The following is a 26,922-nucleotide window of genomic DNA, read 5'->3' on the forward strand; positions in this document are numbered from 1 at the left end:
ATTCACAGTTCCAGCTCACTGGCACTGATATCAAAGCAAAAGTGATCAGACTGAGCAAATAGAGCTGGAAAACTCTCAACTTTAAAAATATCTGTATCCAGGAAAAGGTCTAGAGATCAACACAGAAAAAAAGAAGAAAGTAGTGAATATCTCTAACTAATCTTCTCAAGGGCTTGGAAGCTAAGCAGGTTTTGGCCATGACTTATTCTTGAATGGGAGATTACCAAGGAAGACTGGGGTTGCTATGCAGAGGAAGGGAATGACAAACCTCCTCTGCTTGTCTCTTGCCTTGAATACCCGATGGTTCTGGGGTCATCATGACACAGTTGTGACTTGACAGCATACATTTATTATTATACGAATGAACTAAAAGCAGGACAGTGTAAAACAAGATAATAACTTCTTTATTTATTTGGATTTTTGACTGCTGATCCCAATAGCCAGGCACAGGGCAGTTACAACAAAATTATATTGGTTGTTGCAGATTTTCTGGGCCATGTGGTCATTGTCCTGGCATTGTGAGACCTGACTTTTTGCCAGCAACTGTAACTGGCATCCTCACAGGTGTAACCCAGAAAACTGGAGTTTTCTCTGGGAAAGTGTTGCATTTTGGGGTATAGTTTGTGAATATGAAGACTAGGAATGTTTGTCCTGCACAAATAATTTCTTTTGTTGGTAATCTGATATTGTTTACTTAATGACAGTAATTAATATCCTGGAGGCCCCTAGCAACTAAGCCCATCACTGCTGGAATAGTCATAGCTCTGACCGAGGTTGTCCTTGAAAGGGCAGCTGCTGTGAGAGCCCTCTTAGCCCCACTCACCTCACAGGGTGCCTGTTGGGGGGGAGGAAGATAAAGGAGATTGTGAGCTGCTCTGAGACTCTGAGATTTGGAGTGGAGGGTGGGCTATAAATCCAATATCATCATCTTCTTCTTCTGGTAGAAGCTGACTAAATGTCAAATTCAAAAGCAGTTGACCTATTGAAATAAGGGTGAGATGAGTAGGGAATAACTGCTAAGCTTAGCTGCTGCAGGAGTTCATATAAGTGAGGTAACAATGTCTTTGTTTTTTTACCTACAACATCAAATATTCCTGAAACATTCAAATGGTTTCATGTTAGAAGCCAGAAAGAAGGCAAGCAAACATACTATAAATCAAAGTTTTTTGCATGGTAGATTGTGGGAATGATTGGATCTTTGATCTTGAAGCTACATAACTTCATAACCTGAATGCTTTTACTTCCTGGCTTGAATCCCAGATGTCATTCAAAGGATACATTTTCATAATCTATTTTCATGATGCTCCACATCCATTTATAAATTGGCGTTCTTTATTATCAGATTTGCCTGTAAGGTTTCTCTGGTGTGACTGGAGGTCATTTATTAAACAAAGCTAATTAAAATATCATGTCTTGCAAAAGCCTCCTTCATGCATAAATGTCAGTCAGTTAAATAAAGCCCTATTATACATGTGTATTTTTCATTGCTTTCAGCATGCATGTCCATTGGGGTCCATCCCTTCCGCATATATTTTCCTCCTTTTAGTGCTCACTCTTCTTCTTCATCATTTTCTGAGAGTACTTTTGTAGCAAGTTTTTTTTTACTTTGAAGTTGAAGTGAATTCAAAAGTATAATGATTTAATCAAATTCCCCCCCCCCAGCTCTTTGCCACCCTTGACACCTACATCCCCACCCACATTAAAATTGTTCTGCCTTTTCAATCACCTTCTGCCATCCCCCCTTCATTGCTATACAACCACCTTTTATTTTTTTATTTTAAATAGAATTATGAGACTAGTTATAGGATTTGAATCCCCACTACACATTTTTTTTCTAGTGAAAATTTAGCATTAGCATTTAGCATTAGGATGCCACTTCCCCAAAACACTTTGCTTAGGTGTATTTCCCAGCCATGTGCTGAGGCTGAAAATCCACACACACCAGAAAAAAGGAAGAGATCCGAAGGCAGAAGAGGGATTTTGGCCTAGAAAATCATTTTGCAGAGGCTTATCATTTTGACATTAAAAGTATTAGTTACAACTGGGTGTAGCACATGGTAGAGGCTGGTCCATTACCTGCATGGGAATAAAGGTTATAAGTAGAGTTTATCATTTTAGATCACATAAGTAATTGAATATATAACCTAGGAAACATAGGAGTAATTATGCATGGGATAGAGAAGGTAGAGAAAGAAGTACTTTTCTCCCTTTCTCACAATATGAGAACTCGTGGACATTCAATGAAATTGCTGAACAGTCGCGTTAGAACTGATAAAAAGAAGTACTTCTTCACCCAAAGGCTGGTTAACACTTGGAATTCACTGCCACAGGAAGTGGTGGCAGCTACAAGCATAGACAGCTTCAAGAGGGGATTGGATAAGCATATGGAGCAGAGGTCCATCAGTGGCTATTAGCCACAGCTTATTGTTGGAACTCTGATGCTCTGTATTCTTGGTGTTTGGGGGGGGCACAGTGGGGGGGCTTCTAGTGTCCTAGCTCTACTGGTGGATCTCCTGATGACATTTGGTTTTTTTGGCCACTGTGTAACACTGGATGGGCCACTGGCCTATCCAACATGGCTTCTCTTATGTTCTTATAATGCCAAACATAGAAACCTGTGCATGAACAATTCTCAAAGCTGTTATAGGGGTTTACCCAGGCTGTTGTGAGCGAGGCTGCCCCATGTCAAAGCCCACCCTTCCCGGTGAGGCTCAGAACCTGAATACTACCTTATATGGTGGGGATCATGCAGCTAAACCAAGGGTCCAAACCATGTGGCTCCTTCTGCCCCCCCCCCCAACTGTAACATGCCTGTTAAGCTGGCTTGCCCAAAGAAATCCCAACCTCAGTGTTACCAGAGGGACCCTAGCTCCAAAGGTTGTTGCTGGAGCCCTAGCTCCAAAGATCAATGCTGCTAAGCAGCTCAGGCTATTGCTGATTGTCACCACGTCTCTGACTGTCCCAAGGCTTTAAATCTCCAGCCACAAGCAGAGCTTGCCACTGGAGGCTGTTGGTGCCTGGAGAGCCTGCTGCTAGGCTAGTGATGGATTGCTGACCACATGGAGTGTGCTCCCATTGAAGAAACTTGTGATTTGCTCCAAAGTCACAGAAAGATAGAGCAAGCTGTAGAAAGATCAAGAATGATGTTCCTTAAAGAAAGGAAGGGAGGGATGACCAAACCCCCTGAAGCTTCCTGCAGCCCTGCTCTTGTGTGGCAACAGCCCCTGCACACAAGCAACCCATCTGTTGACACTGTGAGACCCTGCCCCACACCTAACCATGTGGCCAGCATCTGTGCACCACTATTCCCTGAGGCCACAAATGAAGCAGTGGGGTAAATCCCAGCCATGGCTCCTGCATACAAGGAAAAAGTCTGGACATGGAACTCTGGTTATGCATGTTGTGCATCTTGATTTTTGTTCTGAAGTAACTAAATTTTTTACTAAAACACTGCCTATCTTAGAACACTCCATTCAGCACATGGAACATTCATTGATACACATGGTTCTGAGGCATGTCACGGAAGAGGGCTGGCCTATCTACTAGGTGGGCCTAAGGCACCAGAGATGGAACATTGCCAATAAGCCTAGGGTGTCCAAAATTATTAGTCCAACCTTGTCAATAAATGAGATCATATCAGAATGGCCCACCTGAAACAGTTAACAATATCAAGGAAATAAATATTTGGAAGGGGCATAAATATAAGCCAAAAATTCAGAAGCACAATGGGGAAATGGCTTTTGAAGTGTTAGCCTTATGTGGACTGGATCCAATAGAATTTTCCCACAAGTGCAAAAGCCACTGGCCAAAGGTAATCTTAACAGAGAAAGCACTAATCTCAATATAAATTATTCTGTAGGTCAGGGGTGTCAAACTCATTTGTTAGGAGGGCCGGATATGACATAAATGGGACTTTGTCGGGCTGAGCCATGCATGTGCTAAAATGTAATTCCAGACAGAGGAGATGTACACTTTATAAAGGACACAGGCAATTAAATATATTATTTTTTTAACTTAATATACAGATATGCTTAAAACTCTTGCAAAATTTTATTTAAAACAGAAAGGTAGGGGAATAGTGGGATTTTGCAATGCAATTTTAAAAATAAAACATCAAGGAAAAACACAAGGATCACACAGCAGAAAACTAAAAAAATAAAATGCTCTCAGCCTGGGAAACCATGAAATGGCAAGGCAAGGCATTGCAAGTTTCCCCGCTGCCCCCCAGTCTACTCAGATTAGCAATGGCTCTCCAGTGTAATCTCCCCCTTTGGCTGTGGGTTCCCAAGTTAGAATATTCACTAGGCACTAGTTCTCACTCCATTTGAGAAGAAACAAAGCTGACTCAAAGCATCCACGTTTGATTTGCAACCACTCCAGGAAGCTTCAGCTGGCCATAGGAACACTGGGAAGTTAAACCTCCCCATTGAAACAAAGTTACAAGGAAAACATGGAGTGGATTTCCCATTCTAGTCTGCTCTGAATATAGGTCTGAGTGGGAAATCCATTCCACATTTTCGCTGCAGCTTCACTTCTGCTTTATCCTCCACAAAGAGAAGGCAGAAGGAGCTGGGATCGTCGTAATCCTCCACGCTTTGCAGGGTGAGGACAGGAGGGGGAGGGGAGAGAAGAGAGCCCCATTAACCTAATTGAAATGCTCTGGGAGTCGGTTTGGCCTGCAGGCCACATGTTTGACACCCCTGCCATAGGTTCTTACCCACAACTCCCAGGCCAAGTAGAGATGCAGATAAAACACATTGATAAAGTGACATATTACTGTTTTCTACACAAATTCATTGCTTTCCTTGTATAATAAGTAACATTAAATGAAAAATCTGTCGTACGGGAATTTTGTGTATAGAACTGAGTCTCTCCAATTATTTTAACATTGCTGTTAATAATTCAGCATTAGAACAATTGTTTTAAAATGTACTTTCTATGGCTGAGATGGGATTGAATGATCAGATATCTTCCAGACTCAAATAAGATTCAGTGGACTACACTACAGCTGAAATGGCAGTTGCTCTGGAGCAGGGTGACTCATTCTTCTAATGTTCTGTTTCTAATGTAATTTACAAACTGGAGAAATAATAGATCTCACCAATGGTGAGATATCTTAGCAAATAACAGAAAAATTCCTAGGTGGAATCATCAAAGGCAAGGAAACCGCACTGATTGCTAATATAACAGGCAAAAGTCACTCAAGAAAGTAAGTCTCTGAAAGCAGCAAAATGATACATTGAAAAGGTCTTTAAAAATATTAGAAACATCTTAGAAAGCCTGTTTGGTGACCTAAAATTCATCTTGGCAGAGTTGCTATAAACAAAATATTTTTTTTCATACAGGACTGGATATTTGTAGCAAAATACCTATTTGTATTTTATGCTAAATCTCAGGTTGACGATAAATTGGAGATGATTAACAATCAACAATTTAAGAACTAGATTATTTTCTTTTTTGTCAACCAAGTCACAACTAATCCAATTCAAGCCTTGCTTAGATGCCAGTTGAGCTTACAAAGGTGACCTGCTCAAGAGAGACTGTAAATTGGCTATTTTTTCAAAGAAAGATGGATCCATTGTAATGATAATATACAGAATGCTACCACCATGATGACAACTAGAAATGCAAAGGAATTATACTCATCTGACAGAATGAGATTTAAATAGGACCCGAAGATTGGACAAGAGGAGCTACTAAAATGTCCTTTCACTCAGACATGCATTATCAATTCAGAATAATATTGGGGAAATTCAAAGATTATTTGTCGTAATAAAGAGGAAATTGAGATTGTTGTCACCATCATTTTTAACACTCCAGAATTTAGATCTTTTCTGTCATTGATTAATTGATTGTAGAAGTTCAGGTTATCAAGTGACAATTTTTTGGCAATGGAGGGCAGACATGGGAAATAGCTTTCTCTCATCTCTTCCTATTTAGAGGGAAGGGGAGGCTGTGGACTGAACATTAAAGGAGATATACCATAAGAACTGCAGATGAATTCTGCAGGATAAAACTAATACCTTACATTGTCAACACACCTTGTGTCCCAAAGTGGATAGCTAGATATCCCTGAAGGCCTGGAATAGAAGACAAAACCTTGGTGTTGCCCTGATAAAACTGATATTTAAACATGGAGGCTCTGCTCAGCCATCATAGAATTGGAAGAGACCTCCAGGGTCATCTACTCCAACCCCCTGCACAATGCAGGAAATCCCACACACACTGAGTGACCTCTGCTCCAAGCCCAGAAGATGGCAAAAGAAAAAAAAAAACACCTCTCCAGGATCCCTGGCAAAACTTTCAGACACGGGGGTCTGTGGCCAGGGAACATTGTAAAAAGTTCTGGGGAGGGTGGTGCTGAAAAAAATGCCCTCTTACTGGAGTTTTCTGAGTTTGGGGGGGCCTTCGCATCTCTAGACTGAAGCCCTGAGAAGGCAAGATTGGTCCCACTTTTTAAAGCAGCGCCTGATGAAGCATTCATCTGAGAAACGGTTCATTTACTGGTCCACCGTTGCGCCCAGGACTTTTACAACATCTAATTTAGAGACAATATAAGTGTTTACATGGACTCCACAATGATGTATGGTAAATAGAGTATGGGCTCTTTAAAATGTGGGAAGACGTGTATCCAGTAAGTGAAGCGGCACTTATATGTGCCAGTTTCGTCTCGGGTCAGCGTGTATTGTGCAACTGTGTTTGCAAAGAATATTTTTGGATATATTTTGTATGAATGATTTTTCTAGAGTTGTGTGCATTAATATTTAATATTTGCAGTAATTTAGCCGTGAGCTTCGTGCTTTTCTTAGGTCAACAACATACAGAAGCTACAAGAATGGCAACAATTAATCAATAAATTTATATGGGCAAACAGAAAACTGAGAGTAAAATTTTCCACTTTATGTAAACCTTACCGGGGGGGGGGGGGGCTTCAAATCCCAAATTTAAAGGCATATTATATAGCAGCAGCCAATCTGGCACAATTAGTTAGGTCACTAAACTCAAAAGAGGATTGGATTAAATCATGGGTGTCAAACATGTGGCCCGGGGGCCAAATCAGGTCCTCGAGCAACTGGCTGTCATCTGCTTCCTTCTCTATCTCTCTTGCTTCCTTCTGCATAACAGCTTGCTTTGTAAGGCTTGCTCAATCACACAGGAGCTAAAGAGCAAAGTATTTTCTCATTGGCTGAGGCTCCTCCCTTGGGGAGGAATAGCTTGCTTTGCCAGCCTCTCTCAATCATGCAGCAGAGCTACTGAGCCAAGCCTCTCTTCCTTCTATTGGCTGAGGCTCCTCCCCCTCCTGGTCCCCTGAGGAAGGAAGGAAGGAAGGAAGGAAGGATAGAGCTAGAGCTTCCTTTTCCCAGTTCCCTGGGTCCCATGGGAGAAATACAAAGAAAGCACCTTTAAGATCTGTGTGCTAATATTTTAAGCATGTTCTATTTTTATTTTTATTTATTTTTTTTAAAAAAATATTTAATTGTGTTTGCCTGTGTCCTTTATAAAGTTTATATCTCTGCTACCTAATCTGAAATAGGTACACACATGACCTCGCCAAACATGACCCGACCCAACCCAACATGGCCCGACTCAACAAGGTCTCATTTATGTCAGATCTGGCCCGCATAAAAATGAGTTTGACACCCCTGGATTAGATAGAAAAGAAATATGCAGAACTGTTAGCAATTGCTGGAAATATCTGGACAGAACCAAAGATAAGATCTTATTCTACACCAGCAAATCCTCTTTTTAAATCAAATATGGTAAGATTATGGTACAAATAAAGAAAAGAATTAGTCCCTAAAATATCACCATTGTCTTCCATGGTAAACCAAATTTGGTTTCCGCCTAGGTTGCATCATAGTCCTTTTCAAGAATGACAGAGAAAGATCTTGACAAACAATGAAAGATTATAGATAAAAGAGTAGCAGAGGAGAAGTTAGGTAAACCTATCTCTTGGTTACAATACTTACAAATAGGAAATCTAATTCAAACCCTAATTAGATCTGGGATATTTGAAAGACCATTAACAAAATTTGAAGAGATCCTAAAAGAACCAGACAAACATAGGAAGTGTATAATATCAAAACTTTATAAAATAATAATAGAAATTTTGCATTCCAAACTTCCAACATATATAAAGAATTGGAAAAAACAAATTGTGGAAACAATTGAGATAGATTGGACTAAAGCTTGGATTTTGCCATTAAATACATCCAAAATTTCAACTATAAAATTTCAATATTATAAGACAATATCTAACTGGTACCTAACTCTGAACAGATTATATAAAATTATTGAGACACCCAACCCAAACTGCTGGAAGAAATGTCACTCATTAGGAGAAAAGCAGGAGTCAAGTGGCACCATTAAGACCAACCAATTTTTACGTTCTAAATAAAAATTGGTTGGTTTTAAAGGTGAACTTGATTCCTGCTTTGTTCAACTGCTTCAGACCAACATGGCTGCCTGCTTGGATCTATCATTAGGAACAGTATTCCATATGTGGTGGTCATGTCCACATATTCAAAGTGAAGAAAATTGTCTGTGTAAGTCAAGTTTATGGAAGTGAAGGAAATAGTTAAGATAACACTAAATTTCCCTTTTGAGCTGTTAGTATTAGATATTTGGCCTGAAATGTCTCCCAAAAAAAGAAAATAAAAATTTAATATCAAGTATATTTGTGGTGACCAGATTAGTTATTGCCAAAAATTGGTAAGCTCAATCAGCTCCAGCAAAGGAGCAACGGTATGAAAAATTGAGCATTTCTACATAATGGGAAAATGTTGAATAATCCTTTTTTTTTATGACAAGGATCTAAAACAAAAAAAAGAGGATTTTGGATATAATTGGGAACAAGTTATCCTCTATCTTAAAGAAAAGGGTTTTATACCAGATAGAAATTTCTCAATAATTTGCAAATAAATGTGACAGCCCAATAGAGATTGTAGCACTGAAGTAATTTAAGGTATAAAGATCTTGAATGGATATGTTGTCTTTCTGTTTCCATAATATAATTATAAAATGAAATGAAATTTATATGATTCCTTTTGCTTATTATGTACGATGTATGACAAAATTTGATATATAATGTTTGTGAAATGTATATAAAATATAATTGTTAATTAAAAAAAATGAAAGATGCAAACCAAGCATTCTGACACTGATCCTTGAGAAAGTTTTTTTTTTAACAAAATACAAACTTTTTAAAATCAAGGTGCCACCCAAGCACTCTGCCATAGGCCCATGAGACTTTTTGAAAACAAAATACAAACTTTTTCCATTCAACCTGCAAACCAAGCACTTTATCACTAATGGAAAAGGTGCTCCCTTGGCTGCTCCCAGTCCCTCCTTACCTTACTCCAAGCGTCTTCATGGACTGGTGTATTCCATGCCTCCTTTCCACTGGTGCCACTGCTGAGTGCGGGGCTCCCTCTGGCAAGATTCACTAGCTGGAGGGAGCCCCGCACACAGGACAGGCTGAGTCACAGGCGGCTCAGCTAAGGGACTAGTAGGCAGTGCAGGCACAGCAAAGGGACCAGATAGAAGTGACCCTACTCAAAAATGGTGCCAGGAGCCAGTGTCTGGGAAAACCATAGAGCGGCTACGTGAAGCATTGCCGATATGATGATGTCACTTCCAGGTGACATCATTGCTTCATATGCACGCAAAAGTCCCCCAGTCTGGGAAGCAGGGGACTTGGCAACCCTAAATAAAACACATCATTTTGGAGTCTAGCAAACAAGTTCTTCCTCTTTTGAGAGCAGTCAGACTGCTTAGGATGTCCATTGGTCTGCCATTTTTCTTCCAACTTAACTTTCTATTACCCTTTTCCTATTTTTTCTCCTTTATCTTAAAGCCATTCTTTTGTATCATCTACATTCTATCTCATGTAGTTAAGTATCTTTATAGTAATTTATAAAAAATCCTGTAGGATAACTATTGTGAATGAAACTTTCTTCCACACTAGATGAAACTTTCTTCATCTGAACTAGTTAGGACCATTTTGATCATCACTCTGAAGGTACTACAATGTTTGTGACAAGCAGAAATGTATTTGCTGCCTATCTAGTAACTGTGGGAAGTTGTAACTGTTAAATTTCTGCCTGGATGCTTCCCCTATCTCAATAGCTGGAAGACAAAGACAAAGTGAGATGAATGACATCTAAGTTGTAAGCAAGCATAGTGAGACAGTGTAATGTCTTTTGTTTCTTATGTGATATAGAAGTTTATCTATGGCTTAATTTTAATTTTCCATTTACATGCTTCATGGATCATGGAAGTGAGTGTCTTATTGCCTACCTGAGCAGAATGTTTCCATCAAGGGCAGAGCTGCTACCACAATCTTTCCTCTGTTCCCCACCCTGTGGTTTAGAGCTCTGATAGCAGGTAGATTTGTTGTTAGATATCTTGTAGACTTTGATGGCATGATGGTGGCTTTATGTGTGTGTTTTTCACAGAAGACTGGTTCACAACTTACAGTGAATATATGTACAAACCATGAACATTGTTCACTTGATTTCTCATTATACATTCAATAAGTAATTATATGCACTTTGTATGTATGTTCACTGCACTGTGTAAATAAATTTAGTAAATAAAATGAGTATAATTTGTTATGTGTTGTGACAGCTACGTGTGGCTCTGCTCACCGTACCAGATTCCTCATCTAATGAAGTGTGCTTAGAGAGCACACGAAAGCTTATGCTCTGAATAAAACTAAGTTGGTCTTAAAGGTGCACCTTGACTCCTATTTTGTTCTACTACTTCAGACCAACATGGCTGCCCACTTGGATCTATCTGTAGGGCTATTGTAAACCACTTTGGATTTGCACTGAGTGGAGAAAAAACGTGTTATAAGCACTGAACTGAAATGAATGAATAATAAATGAATTTAAGTGTATCTATTGCACATATCTAGGTTTTTGATCCTGGAATGTAGTTTTGGTGGCCACACCATCTCCTAAGTATTAAGAGCCATTTATACTCTTAATAATGCAATACATTCTTGCAGACTGAGCCCTGTTCTCATTTCAGCGCTAAACAATTTGTCAGAGCAGTGTAAGGAACCTTGCAAAGGGCAAATTCTCCCTCCCAGTTGTTATTCTTATGAAGGAAGATTTGGCTCGTGAAACCTTTTTTCCCCAAATTATATTGGGCTCACAGGACTTGAATCTTGTTAATCTGTGCCTGCAATCCTGCATCCAGTTAGATTATTCTATGAAAATCAATCAGAATCAAAGATTGGAGCCTATGACCGATTTTGCACTCACCTTACTCCACCCTCATGTCTTCTCCACGCGGCGTCCTCCCAATTTCCCACTATTTGTGTCAGGGCTGCAGCAAACATTGCAGTTTTCATGCAGCAAATGGAAACTGGTTTTTAGTGGTTTCTGTTTGCTGCACGAAAACCATGATGTTTGCTGCAGCCCTGGCGTAAATAGTGGGAAATCAGGAGGACGCTGTGTGGAGAAAACAGACTTGAGAGTGGCATAAGGGTGAGTGTGAAATCAACCTATGTATCAAAGATAACTGGGTTTAAACCCATCTGCTAGGATTAATTCCCTTTGCCTCCTGGCTAGTGTTCCTTTACTAAAGAAAAATAATACTCTGATGCTGTTTGTTTTAAGGATAGTCTGATCCTTTATTGTTTTAAGGATGTGTCATAAATATTTTTTAAAACTTCTATTTTTCATGTATCTTATTGCCATTTAATTCAAGATCTTTACCTTTTAAAAACATTACATTTTAGGCTCATTAAGATCTTTGATGTAAGTTGCTCATGGAAGTATGTGCTTGGTGCATATTAAGAACCCAGATTAAAAAGAATTGCTTCCAGGCTAAGAGCTTGCATGCCAAGACCTAGCCTTCAACTATTTTAGAGCCAAGATATATATCCCAGGAAATATATGGCTATAATTTGTTATGACAAATTATTGTTGTGACATTTTGCAATCAGTGGATCATAGTCTACAGATTAGGGTTTAGTGCTTCCAATCAGCACAATCATGCTACATTGGCTGGAACATCAGCTGAGACCTCCATAGGATGACCTTCATTTCCAAATTCCCTTGGTTGATAGTGGATGTTTTGAATGTGTAAAGAATGAATAACCATTGCAAATATTTGGAAATGTGCCAACTGTGATTAAATGCAGTAACACTGTATTTTTAGATATTGGTGCTTCTGAATACTCAAGAGAGATCTCAGTTTCTGAATGAGTGTGTGTGTGTGTGTGTGTGAGAGAGAGAGAGAGAACTGAAAAGATTTATAAAACATTTTCCTTTTGTGGGTCCATGATTATTTTTAGATGGAGGGGCAAAACCCAATAGTACAATAAATAAAGTGGTAATGGGGAACCACTTGGAGGTCGATGTGGCTTTTGAGCTATTCTTTCTCTTATGGAGACCTCAAGAAGAACTCTTACACTACTTAAAAGGTACATCTAGTCTAGAATCCTAAAAGTGACATCCTGACTGAAAACAAATAATATATGTTCTTAGAAAAAACTGCTGAACAATGTCAATTTTAATCTCTTATCATGATATGATTGCTAATAATATTCTGCAGTATAGGAAGTATGCTGGATAGATCCCACTAATTAGTCAAATTATAAAGATTCACAGGGCAGTGCTCAGAGACATGTGCTACTTTCCTCTAACTCAAGTCTTATCTCTCTTGGGCTGCAATCACACCTGCTAAATAATGCTGTTTCACTTCACTTTCAATGCACTTTCCAACTGGATTTTTGTCAGTTCACACAGTATTTATTTATTTATTTGATTTATAACCTGCTCTCCCCACCGAAGCAGGCTCAGGGCGGCTCATAGCATAAAATCCCAACAGACAGTTAAAATTAATAAGTATTAAAATTACACATTCAACAATAAAACAAAATATCCAATAGTTAAAACAGTTAAGAATAGAATATTAGTTTGGTGCTATTTCAGCGGCGACGGCATTTCTTCCACTTCCCTGAAATACAGGCGCTGTGTCAGTTAAATGCCAGCCGGAAGAGAACAGTCTTGCAGGCCCTGTAGAACTGCGCAAGGTTCCGCAAGGCCCTCACTTCCTCTGGCAGTTGATTCCACCAGCAGGGGACGGCAATCTGGTGGTTTTTAATTTGACCTCCTTTGGCCCAGGGATTACTAGTAGATTTTGTGATCCTGATCTGCGTTGCTAGATTGCTTTCTAATCCTAAAATCTAAAGTAGCCCCCGGGTTCAGACTAATCAAATCTGATCATCTGAGATCCCCATACCTGGTTAATATCTCCAGATTCAACATAAGAACATCCTTCACAGCTCTCCGCTTTCAGACTATGCAAAAAACTCTGTTAACTGGTTGATATTCCCACATCCCAACAGAACAATGTTTTTGCATTTGTGGTTTACCTATGATAGAGGACCTCCCCCATTATATTCTATTCTGTCCACTCTACAATGCCCCCAGAATTAAATTTCTGTCTGGAGTACTAACCTCCTTAAAAGCACATTCAGAAACTGAAAAGATTATATTTCTGTTATCTAACAATGATGCTCATGTGTCATATAGGGTCTCTCTGTTTGCCCTTGCAGCTAAGAAGATAAGAGCAAGAGTAATTTCATATGCTGTAACTTCTTGAGGTTGGCCTTTCTGGGGAACTTTTAAGGTGTTAATTTGAAACTTTATTGTTTGGGTTCTGTTTTGTCTTGTAACGGCCAATGGCTATATACAATAAATTTTTGACTGCCTGACTTACTGCCATTACATGCTCTCCATCCACCTTTTTGTCAGCAGAATGGCCCTGTCCTACCTCCCTTAAAGTACAGTATGGAATCACAAGATTACTTCAATTACAAGATTGCTTCAGGATTTTCTTTGGTGGGGGAGATCTGTCTCCAATTGGCCTTTAGTCAGTCTTTTTATTTTCAACTGCTTCATAATGTATGAAAAAGAGGAATAAAATTAGATAGGCCTTGTCAGAGTTGACTGGTAAAGATCTAGCTAAGATAGCAAGTTTATTGTGGGTTCACTGTTATCTTAATTAAATTGGCAGGGATATGGAAGTATCTTAAGATAGGGAGACATACCTAAACTAGACACTACAGGCTGTCCAGTCCAAGTTCTTCAGGAGGAAACTCACATAGTGCTGTGTATTAATGCCTAAATCTTCATGCTTACCTGGGTAAGGGAATGGAAATATTTGGCAGCATCTTTCTGTAGATTTTTCTTGTGCGTGCAGACAAGGACAAGTGAAGAGTAGTTAATGGGGTTAATGGTAATGGTGCCTGTGTGTTTTTTTGTTTGTTTTTTGTTTTTTTTGGAGTGGAGAACCAAATATTTTCCAACAAATTCTGAACTATCATTTACCTAAGTTGAGTTTACTATCTTTTTATCAAGATCTCAAATATATCTGCTGTCTTTTATATTTGCTTTTGTCATGAGAAAGAGTTCTATTCCACAGTCAACATAATTGCAGCATATAATACTAAAGTAGCTAGCTCTTGTCCATATTACATCTATTGATGGAATTTGATTTTTGGTGATACGACTATTGCTTACTTTTCTAATTAGGAAACATTCACATTTAATTTCAAGCCACAAGCATAAAGATCAGGGCCATAGCCAATATTTAAAAGTCAGGGGGCTTTTTAAAAAGTTGGGGGGGGCACCCTTTGACATCCACTGCAGGGCTTGCTGCTTCTAAGAAGCTTTCTGGATTAGGGGCAAAAGCTGGAGGCTCTGAAAGTGGCCAAGTCAAGGCAGCCAACCCTAAAACTTTGGAGTTAAGAAGGGATTGCACCTTGCATGCAAGCGGGTGGGGGAGAGTTCCTTCTACCTCTCTCTCCCCCACCACGGCAGTTTGCAACCAGCAGCTCCATCCATTCCTGCCTACCCAGCCCATTCCACACAGCTTCCTCTGCTTTCCACTCCTCTGCCTCCCTCCTCTCTGCCTGCTGCTTTTGCTGTTGTAGTGCACTATGCCCTGCTCAACTCTCCTGGCTCCAGCTACCACAGACGATGCTTCGTTGGCTCAGCGATAGCAAAAAAGGGGGAAAGCAGACTGCCTTCAGGGCCCCCCTTGAAGTCAGAGAGCCCTGCCTTAGAGTCAGGGGCAGTGCCCCCACAGGCCCCCCCCCCCCCATGGCTACAGGGCTGATTAAGATGCCAAAAATGTCATTGGAAGATGTCACTAAGAAATAGAAGTTAGTTTGTGATGAGCAAGAAGGCTTCAGGCTTCCTTCAGGAAGATGAAACATGTAAGCCTGAAGATTTCCTGGTTTTGAAAAAAGTAATTGGAAAGGAGTTATGACTCAGTGGCAGACTCACTTGTTTTATAAGCAAGAAGTTCCAGGCTCAAATCCCAGCATCCTCAGTTAAAAGCAGGGCTTTTTGGTAGAACTCATTTGCATATTAGGCCACATCACCTGACATCATCATTGTTTCGCACAGGGCTTTTTTGTAGGGAAAGCCCAGCTTGAACTCATTTCCATATTAGGCCACACCCCCTTACCCCAACCCAGCTGGAACTGCATTTCTGTGCATTCCTTCTCCAAAAAAACCTGGTTAAAAGGATCCAGTAGTAGGTGTTATGAAATATCTCTACTTGAGACCCTAGAGCAGGGGAGTCAAACATGCAGCCCATGGGACATATCCAGCCTGTACAGGGTTCAAATCCATCCCCCAAGCAACCTCCTTCTATTGCTTCCTTTCTAGGGTTGCTGCTGCAGCTGCACCTTACCTTGCTTCTCTTCCCCCCACCACCCCCAGCTCTTTCCATGGCTCTTTGCTTCCTGGTTTCTGTTCCCTTCCTCCTCCCTCCCCCCTTCCCTTCCCCTCCCCTCCCTTCACACACACAGACACGTGCACCAACATGGAGAGCTCCATAGCTGCTTTGTGTGGGAGAGATACAAAGACAAGCCTGCCTCTGCCTCTCTCTCCATCTCTCTCTGCCTCTCTCTCTTTCACAACCACCCATCCACCCTCCCAGCTTCTGCTTGCTTCTCTAGAGCTGCTTTTCCTCTTTTGGGGAAGAAGGGGAGGGGAGAAAGGAGAGAGAGTGAGACAGAGCGATGTTGCACTCCATGGTAGATTTAAGACCAGCAATGTTTTATACCCAGTATAAGTGTACAAGCACACTTCTACTTTGGAGGGAGGGAGGGAGGGTGAGTGGATGGAAGGATGGATTCTGAGGGAATTATTTTGGCTTATTCTAAAAAGCTGGGTTTTTTTAAAAAAAAAATGGTTCCTATTTGGATTTATTTTCTTTCAGAAAAGACCCTGATCAGGAATTAGAACATTTGGATTGGTCCATATATGAAGAGTGGAGTGATTTCAGATGCCAAATGATAACAGCACACATTGGTAATGAGAAAGGAAAGAACATAAGAGAAGCCATGTTAGATCAGGCCAATGGCCCATCCAGTCCAACATTCTGTGTCACACAGCGGCCAAATATATATATATATATATATATATATATATATATATATATATATATATATATATATATATATATATATATATATATATATATATATATATATATATATATATACACACACACACACACTGTGGCTAATAGCCACTGATGGACCTCTGCTCCATATTTTTATCTAACCTCCTCTTGAAGGTGGCTATGCTTGTAGCCGCCACCACCTCCTGTGGCAGTGAATTCCACATGTTAATCACCCTTTGGGTGAAGAAGTACTTCCTTTTATCCGTTTTAACCTTTCTGCTCAGCAATTTCATCGAATGCCCACGAGTTCTTGTATTGTGAGAAAGGGAGAAAAGTATTTCTTTCTCTACTTTTTCCATCCCATGCATTATCTTGTAAACCTCTATCATGTCACCCCGCAGTCGACGTTTCTCCAAGCTAAAGAGCGTTTCAACCTTTCTTCATAGGGAAAGTGTTCCAGCCCTTTAATCATTCTAGTTGCCCTTTTCTGGACTTTGTCCAATGCTATAATATCCTTTTTGAGGTGCGGCGACCAGAACTGCACACAGTACTCCAAATGAGACCGCACCATCAATTTATACAGGGGCATTATGATACTGGCTGATTTGTTTTCAATTCCCTTCCTAATAATTCCCAGCATGGCGTTGGCCTTTTTTATTGCAAACGCACATTGTCTTGACATTTTCAGTGAATTATCTACCACGACCCCAAGATCTTTCTCATGGTCAGTCTCTGCCAGTTCACACCCCATCAACTTGTATTTGTAGCTGGGATTCTTGGCCCCAATGTGCATTACTTTGCACTTGGCCACATTGAAGCGCATCTGCCACGTTGACGCCCACTCACCCAGCCTCAACAGATCCCTTTGGAGTTCCTCACAATCCTCTCTGGTTCTCACCACCCTGAACAATTTGGTGTCATCCGCAAACTTGGCCACTTCACCTCTCACTCTCAACTCTAAATCATTTATGAACAAGTTAAAGAGCATGGGACCCAGTACCGAGCCCTGCGGCACCCCACTGCTTACCGTCCTCCACTGCGAAGACTGCCCATTTATACTCACTCTCTGCTTCCTATTACTCAGCCAGTTTTTGATCCACAAGAGGACCTGTCCTTTTACTCCATGACTCTCAACCTTTCCAAGGAGCCTTTGATGAGGAACTTTATCAAAAGCTTTCTGGAAGTCAAGGTAAACAACATCTATCGGGTCTCCTTTGTCCACATGTTTGTTCACCCCCTCAAAGAAATGTAGCAGGTTAGTGAGGCATGATCTTCCCCTACAGAACCCAGCTAGCTTTCAGTTCTGCCCAGGAGGATGCATTGTCTTGAGCTTCATTATAAATTGCAATTCAGCAGTCTCTTTTTCAAATCTCCTTTTGCCATCCCTTGTAAGAGCCCTGCTACTCTTAGATCAGCAACTGAATATTGTGGTTACTAATGTCAGACTTATGTCAATTTATTATTTGTATCTTCCTGGACTGAATCCTCCTAGATGGTATTGACCTAGGTTTCCTGCCTAATTACCAACACTGGTACCTCCATGCCTACTGTCCCTCTGCATATCACACCTAATCCAATCAAACCAGCTATTATAATTCACCTGCTATTGCCATTTGATATCTGCAATCGCCTTCATTAAGTTTATATCTCTGGTATCTTATGTTGCATTTTATGGCACACATTGCCCAGTGCAACAAAGTGACATTTATGTCAGATCTGGCCCTTGTAACAAATGAGTTCAATACGTTTGCCCTAGAGGGCCACTTCCAATCAGAGTAGACAGTACTGACATTAATAAACCAATGATCTGATTCGGTATCAGAAAACACCATATATTGGTGGAACAGCAATTCTTTTCAAATGGTTACAGCATTGCAGCAATGGCTCAAGCGATTTAAAAATTATATTCCTTTTTATGTTACTGAATCATACTTTTTAATGTGTCTACCCAGTGCCAGGCTAGATAGTGATCTTCCATTGTCTTTTAAATATAAATGTCAGATTATATGCTCCTTGTTTCTTTCACTGCTCCACAGGCAGTGGAAGTATAATCTTTCCAAACTATTATGGCTTTGCTTGTTGCCCCTTAAGAACTTTCAGACATGGAAAGAAAGAAAAAATGATAGGCATATGCCTTTCCCATCTCCAAAGCTTATTAAAGGGCAAAGTGATGTTTGTAGTTTCAAGATAAAACAACAACAACTGTGAAGTAATAGAAATATTAACACCCTCCTCTCTCCTCCCTGAATGTCCCAGTCCAAACTGGGGCCATGAATAGGTTAAATTAAGAAATTCTTGCCAGATCTCATTTTCAACTATCTGAGCTGTTTTGATGGGATCATTCCTTCATTTCCTCCTTTTTTTTTTTTTTTTAGAGAAGTAAAACAATATATTTCTGTTTCAAATTTGGCTTCTTTTAAGATCTCTTTGTTCTGCATCCTTTCAGAACCTGGGAGTTTCAGATGCCCAAGTATATTCCATGCTACTGATCCTGAATATTCTCATCCTCATGAAGTTTATATTTGAAAAGAGGGTTGGGCTACAGATACATTCAAAAGTAAACCTCTCAAGGTGTATATTATAGTCAAAGCTTTTCAAGGTGCACATCAGAAAGATTAATAACTCTAAATTAACCCTAGCTCAGGTTCGTGTGCTTTGAGTCACTCTTTGAAATGTTGATAAACTGTTCACTTCAGACAGTGCTTTTACACTACTGCTTGCTCCCTTTGCCCTTAAGGAGACTAGTTACCTTTAATATTAAGGTGCCCTGCTGTGTCCATAATACTATTTAGTCAATGACAAGGGCTTTTAAAAAATGGTGTTGGGATTTGCTGTATTTTTCTTGAGCCCTGAGAACCCTTCCCCCCTCCAATGTTAATGTACACCCCTTCCTGCTGAGATTTTTTTTTAATTTGACTTTTTAGATCACATTTTTGTGCAGAGTCAGAGTGATAAATATTTTATATATTTCCTCTGTGCAGCCTGTTATGGAGCCGTATCTCATTCAGCTCTTCTGCTGCTGTGATACCAATGTATGGTGCCAAATAGCTGGAGTTGGCCTCTGATGGTTTTAGGAGATCTATTGTGAGGAAGGAAACAAACAGTGGGTTGCTACATCATTAATCTAGATGGAGTTAATTAAATGCATACCCTTGCATTTTAAATGCACTGCCTGCTGTACTATAATATCTTGGCACAGTTATCAAATGGACCACACTTGATAGTAAATGAAAATTCTAATATCAGGATCATCCAACAGTGGCAAAGCATACTTGGTTCTACAAAATATCGCAAACATATTGCAATTAAGACTGAATTTTCTTTGTGTATTTGGCCGGCTAAGATTAAAAGAAAGGCACCCAGAAATCCACATGTTGCTACATAGCAACAGCCCTGCTGTTTTATATATTTATTTTGTTCCCGTATTTAAGTGTTTGCTCTGATGGATTAAGCTGAGTTCTGTTTACCATATAAAGAGGATCAGAATCAGCAAAATGATATTGCCAGACTGTAAATATGTAATCAGGCTAATTTCCATTCCTTCCCCCATTTAAAAAGCCTTATGTATGTGTGGGTATATGAGGATCATAATTATCCCTTGTTCTTGGTTTTAATCTTGGACTGAATCTGTTCATCCTTCCCACCTCCATGGAAGTTAGTGACAATTACGCTTGAGAAGGAAACAAACACCAGAGTTTTAGAAAACATTCAGAGAAACTGTTTTTTAAACCTGTCAAAACAGATTGTCACATTGTTTATATTTCTTAGATAGCCTATTTGAGTTAGTGTTTAATGGATAATTTATTTAAATGCTCTTATCAAAAGCCCCGTGGCTGTCTGCAGTGTTCTCACTAGGCTACAGTTAAGTCCTCCTATGCTTAAATTCAGTGATCCAGGACTAGCAATAGTTTCATATTGCTAGACTCATGCTGCTTGTCAAAAGAATTTTAAAATGAGGGGAAATGGAGCTTGTACACTAGTGAAGGGGAGAGGTGCAGAGTGGGCAGAAGGACCACAATGTGAGTGGGAAGTGACCTTTAAGGGGTGGCAAAAGGGTGGTGGTGGGGGAAATCCAAGTGATTCTGTATACTTTTGAATTACCTTTGGTTTTGAAGTGAAACAAAGGAAACATCAGCAAAAAAGCACTCTCAGAAAACCTGGGAAAACAGTGATCAGAAAATGAACTGAGCACTGAAGAGAGGAAAAGCAATGCAGAACAATAAAGAAAATCCTATGGATATGCACAATGAAAGCAAGGGAAAACAACTGTGCATAATAGGCCAAAAAAAGGTTTTAAAATATGAGAACTGTATAAATATTCAATATTTTATAACTCTCAAATGTCTATAAGGATGGATCACTGTTTATCAATTTTGCACTTACATCCATGTTGCATTATTTAATATTTTATAACAAGTACCATCATAATCACAGATCTTCTAGTCATGTTTATTACCTTTTCTTTGCAGTAATGTGCCTTTCCAGTATGATCAAAATCAAGACAGAAATTCAGTTTTGATTATTGTCTTTTAATTAAAACAATCCACAGTTTTTTGCAGTTCTACAGGTTACAAACAAATTTCATAGACTGGATTTAGCTCTATTTGCTCAAATTAGAGCTTTTGGTGTAGAAGACCTCTTTCTATTTATCAATGATATTTTCACTTTCTAGGATGAGAAAAAAGACTTATTATTGTTGGGAAAGCACTGAGAAATCTATATATACACATTTATATTTACTTAAACTGGAAGATTGGCATCCTGAATAACCAAGACATAAAAAGAAAGCCTTAGAAAAGCCCCAGAATTGCATAAAAATAGGAAATCATTTTTTAAAAATGCCTGGGGAGGTTAAATCTCAACAAATAATTAAAGCAGCCAATGCTCTGTGGCTCTTTAGGCAATTTTAAAAGCATTGCCAGTTTGTTTCTGACAGTAAAAGGGAGGGGCATTTTCCTAGGAAAACCAGGAGGAGGAGGAGATTGTGGTTAGAGTTTCACACTAGGATCTGGGAAACCCAGGTTCAAATCCCCATTTTGTGAGTCTTTCAGATGCCATCTGCTTTCTCCCATTTTTGCAACAGCCTAACTCATGCTCCTCTACAATTCATCCCATGAATACAAACATACATGCATAACAGGTAACTTTTGCATGGTATATTTTTGTTGATAGAGGTCTGTGACCACACCCTGGCAGATCTCTAAGATTAAGGGTTTTTTAAATACTTTATTGTAACTTTTCATTTCACTTTCTTAATGAAAATTATTTGCATTTCATTTCATGATGCCTGTTAGTCACTGGGGGCTGGTAATTAGTAGGATAGCTTAAATCCCCCAAATCTCTTGAAAAGAAAAAGCTTACCAATGTTCTTTCCCCCTACTTCTGCAGTATAGCTGCTACATAGCCTCCCAGTATGAAGCTCCTCGTGTCATTAGTTTCACTGGAAGTGGTCCTATATACACATATACATGTACACACACACACACACACACACACACATATATATAATCCAGTTTAACAACCATGCTAACAACCATTAAGCAGGTATGCTACTGAGGAAATCCCATTATCCTACTCAATTCATTTTGCTCTCTCCTGTTGCCTCAGCTTGTTCCAAGTGGGGAGAAAATGGGCGTATAAATTATGTACATAGATAATTTATATATTTTCCTATATTTGAAGATTTTCTGTTTTTTAATTATTTATATAAAAATTCAAGATCCTCCAATAGGGTCTTGGATTCTAAAGTGGTTCCTATCAGAATTCAGCCTAAATTTCTCCAGTAAGCTGCCGGATCCTGCACTCTTGGCCCAGTGTCATTACAGATCGTCAGGGCTTTTTTTTTGTACCAGGAATTCCTTTGCATATTAGACCACACATCCCTGATATAGATAATCCTTCTGGAGCTTATAGCCCTGTAAGCTCTTGGAGGATTGGCTATTTCATGGGGGTACAGCTAGAATGATTAAAGGTTTGGAACACTTTCCCTATGAAGAAGGGTTAAAACGCTTGGGGCTCTTTAGCTTGGAGAAACGTCGACTGCAGGGTGACATGATAGAGGTTTACAAGATTATGCATGGGATGGAGAAGGTAGAGAAAGAAGTACTTTTCTCCCTTTCTCACAATACAAGAACTCGTGGGCATTCAATGAAATTGCTGAGCAGTTGGGTTAGAACGGATAAAAGGAGGAACTTCTTCACCCAAAGGGTGATTAACATGTGGAATTCACTGCCACAGGAGGTGATGTCGGCTACAAGCATAGCCAGCTTCAAGAGGGGGTTAGATAAAAATATGGAGCAGAGGTCTATCAGTGGCTATTAGCCACAGTGTGTATATATATGTATATATATATGTGTGTGTGTGTCATGGGTGCTGGGGACCCTGCAGAAGAAGCTGAGCCTGCAGAAGAAACTGTGCCCCTGCCACCTGCACCAGTGCCCCTGCCTCCTGCTGGAGAAGATCCAAGCCCCCCTGCCTCGCCCTCTCGGGTGGCTCGTGTGCGTGACCACCTTCGTCAGGACCCCAGGGATCGGAGGAGGGCGGCACGCTCACGAGCAAGACGCTCCCTGAGCCCTGAGTTTTGAAAGGATTCTGGCCCTTCTAGGAGTGAGGATGCTTGAGTCTCAGCAGGATCCTGGCTGCCTCTCTGAGCCAGCAATTAGCCCAAATGGGCAACAGACAGCAGAGGGCTATATAGCTGTGGGCTTTGGGAGGAGGCTTTGTGGAAGCAACTAGTCACTTACCTGACGTTCTAGCATCCACTTCGGCTTTTGACTTTGGCTTCTGGACCCCCTGACTTTGGCTTTGACTTCTGGACCCCCTGACTTTGGCTTCTGAACCTTTGACCTGCGATACCTGGGCTGTGATACGGTTTTGGCGCCTTGGACCCTCTTTGCTCACCAGCTACAGACCTTGGACTGCCCCTGGACTTTGCCTGACCCGGCCCCAGCTCATGACAGTGTGTGTATAACAATTTTTGGCCACTGTGTGACACAGAGTGTTGGACTGGATGGACCATTGGCCTGATCCAACATGGCTTCTCTTATGTTCTTATGCAAAGTAGTTCCTGCTACAAAAAAAAGCCCTGCAGATCCTAATTCTGAACTAAATTTGACCAATATATCCTCATTGGAACCCAGGTTTATCCAGGTACCTACCATGTCTTCAACTTTGTAGTTGGTTCTGCTCCAAGACATTCTTCTACCACAACTGGATTCTAAAATTTTGGACTGTCCCTATCAAAACAGGCAGACTATGCTTTTCTCCTTCACCCATTGTGCTTCCCTTCCTGGAATCTACCCTGAAAATCTTCCTATCTTCCCCAGTTCTCAGAGCTTCTTCCTTCTCAGTTTCTCAGTCGAGCCTTGAAACCAAACTTCTCCATAGCCTCTTCACAGCTAAAAATTATTATTATTTATTTAATAAATTAATTTATATCCCGCCCTCCCCACCAAAGGCTCACAAGGGTCGACACTAACACATTAGTGCGACCGATACAATAAACAACAATAAAAACATAGAACAAAAACCATTTAAAACATTTGCATGTGCTACTATCATAATTTCAGGCAGTGATTTAAATTCTGGTGTTTAGCTATACTCAGAGGTCTCAAGATCGCCATAGCGTAGTGCAGTAGGCCATTGGTGATGTTCTTATGGGCTAGTCCCATTGCTGCAGATGTTACCATTCATGTAAATGCCTGGTGGAAGAGTGCCATTTTGCAGGCCCTGCAGAACTGTAAAAGCTCTTGCAGGTCCCTAACCTCCTCCGGAAACTCATTCCACCTGCTAGGGGCAGCAACGGAAAAGGCCCTGGCTCTGGTTGTTTTGAGCTTCACTTCTCTGATACTGGGAACCGTCAACAGGTTTTGAGACCTGAACCAAAGTGCTCGCTGGGGTGTGTGCAGGGAAAGGTGGTCTCTAAGGTATGCAGGACCCTGGCCATTTAGGGCTTTAAAGGTAATGACCAGCACCTTGAAGTGAATCTGGTACCCTATCGGTAGCCAGTGCAGCGCTTTCAGCACAGGCTGGATGGGTTCCCATAAAGGAACTCCCGTAAAAACTCCTTCCCTTTTAATTTCAAAAATGTACCACTACTTTTGATTCTTTTTGAGACAACAGCTCTCAACTTGGCCTTTTCTGGACTAGTCAAGTGGAAATGACAGAACTTGGTGAAAAGTTAACTTTAATTGCATATTTAAAGTATGCTTGGATTGTCCAAAGTGATTTTTAAAATTGGATTGCTAAATATAAACTATAGTTGTATGGTTGCAATTGCCTGCTGTCTTGTGCTATCTCCATTCCAATTCCTTTCTTATTCTGTTCATCAATTAGGCAACATTATCCAGATAATAACTGTCTCCCTTCTGTAATTTCTTCCTTGAGATAATTATTGTGTATATAAACAGACCCATTCCATCCCTTATTATTGTGGGACTTGTGTTCTGGTTCTTCACATGTAAGAGATACTTTTCATCTAGTAAGCGTGGCATAGGGATGGATTTGTGTACTATTCAAGTACCACCTTACTTACCTTGAAAGTAACATGAAACACCCTGGATTTTGTGGCAAGGCCATTGTTTTTCTGTGCTAGCAATAACTTGGTTTTTCAAGGGTTAATCCTGATGTGGGGAGAAACATGTATTCTCACATAGTCAAGATCTTTGCAATAAGGTTGCAACAAGGTGCAGCACTGCTGTAGTTTACTTGCCAGTGGAGTAATGCAAGTATGCAGGATTAGCATTAGGGACTATAATAACTAGGAATGAACAATAATTCTGGTGGTGCAGAATGCAACCTACTTCCTGATCTACTATCCATCCAAGTATACAGAGACAGAAGTACATATGCATGCACCCAATATTTTATTCCAATGATGCATTGCAAGTGAAACAGATGGGGCAGAGGGACAATTTCTTTATCCTCCCTTTCACTCACATACCCATACACAAAACCACAAAGGAATACATAATAATATTAACAAATCATATGCAACTACTAGGAAAAATGAAGAAAAGTTTTAAAGCATATGAGATCTCTCTTTACTGCCTAAGCCCTCATCCCCAATCATGGGAGCAAGATCTAGCCCATTCTCCTTAGTTCATCCAGGGCCCATTTTTTTTTAAGATGGTGCTGTAACTGTGCTGATCCCAGACTCTCCCAATGCCCTAATGGAGGGGGTGGAACTTCGTGAGTGGGAGTGGGAAGAGTTGGTCCTTTTGTGGGGCCTGCCATTTGGCCTGTTCCTGACCCCAAGTCTCAAAAGTGGCTTGCTTGGACTGGGGATTGGACTGCAGAAACAGCCCTCAAAGTCAGGCAGGTGGCAATGGCTCATTAATGGCACCCCATCTCATTTTTGGGCTAGACATCAGACATAATTTGTTCTGGGAGCTGAGCTGCCATATCTCCTCCACTGCTGACTTGCTGATCTTCACCCCTCTGTTCCTGGTAGAGGTTTGATCATTTGGGGAACCCACACCATCTCAGGCTGCTTGGTGTCCCCAGAGGAGCTGGGGAGTGCAGCAGAGGGGCTTCTATTTCCAGATACACCCAATCATCTGACAAATCATTTTACTGTAATTTGACAGTTGTGTTCTTATTAAAATAGTTGTCCTAAAATGGCTAATATGTTTTCTTCCATCAATTTTCTTCTGTAAAGTACAAAAGAAAATGCCTTTTCAGGTTATCAGCCCAGTTTTCAGTTACATTCATTCACTAAGCTGTTTGGAAAGCCATGCATATAAGCATTATGTGTGGATAAACTTGTAATCTTGGTTTAAGGACATTGCTTTTTGAGAGGTTCTCAATTACACAGATTTTTTATTTTTATTATTTTTACTTTCTTTATATTGTGGCTTTTCCTTAAAAGTGGGGACCCAAGTAGTATACACCATCCCACACTCCATTTTATCCTCCAAAAACTCTGTGAGGTAGGTTAGGCTTAATTTTTGTGAATGGCCCAAGACCACACAGCAAATTTTCATGGCAGAATGCAGATTCAAACCTGGAATCCTTTTTTTTTTTTTTGGCATCTAAATAGATTTTTTTAAGAAAAAGAAGAGGAAATAGTATGCATAAAGTAAAGGAAAATATAACAGTGGTGACAGATTTACATATGTCTTTAAAAGGGTTTCCAAGTATCTAAAAATAAATCCATATGCAATTGTCATCTACATGCCATATGTTCAGATCCTAATCTGACACTTTAACCATTACAAAACACTGGCTATTTAGTTCCTTATTAAAAATGATGTTCTACTAAATAATAAAAGAAGAATACAAGCTTTCAGGCATGATGATGTTTAAAAAAATAAATGCATACAAAACATACAGACACTGATGGCTACTAATGTTTTAATAAAATATGAGTTCAATACATATTATAGTATAGGTATTGTTACAGTACACATTCCTAATAATACTACAGCTATCGGAATTAATTAAGAAACCTGAAAGGCTGAATAGATAGTAATGTGTTTTTGTCTT

This window comes from Heteronotia binoei, chromosome 3 (genome assembly GCF_032191835.1).
Source record: "Heteronotia binoei isolate CCM8104 ecotype False Entrance Well chromosome 3, APGP_CSIRO_Hbin_v1, whole genome shotgun sequence".
NCBI classification, from domain to species: domain Eukaryota; kingdom Metazoa; phylum Chordata; class Lepidosauria; order Squamata; family Gekkonidae; genus Heteronotia; species Heteronotia binoei.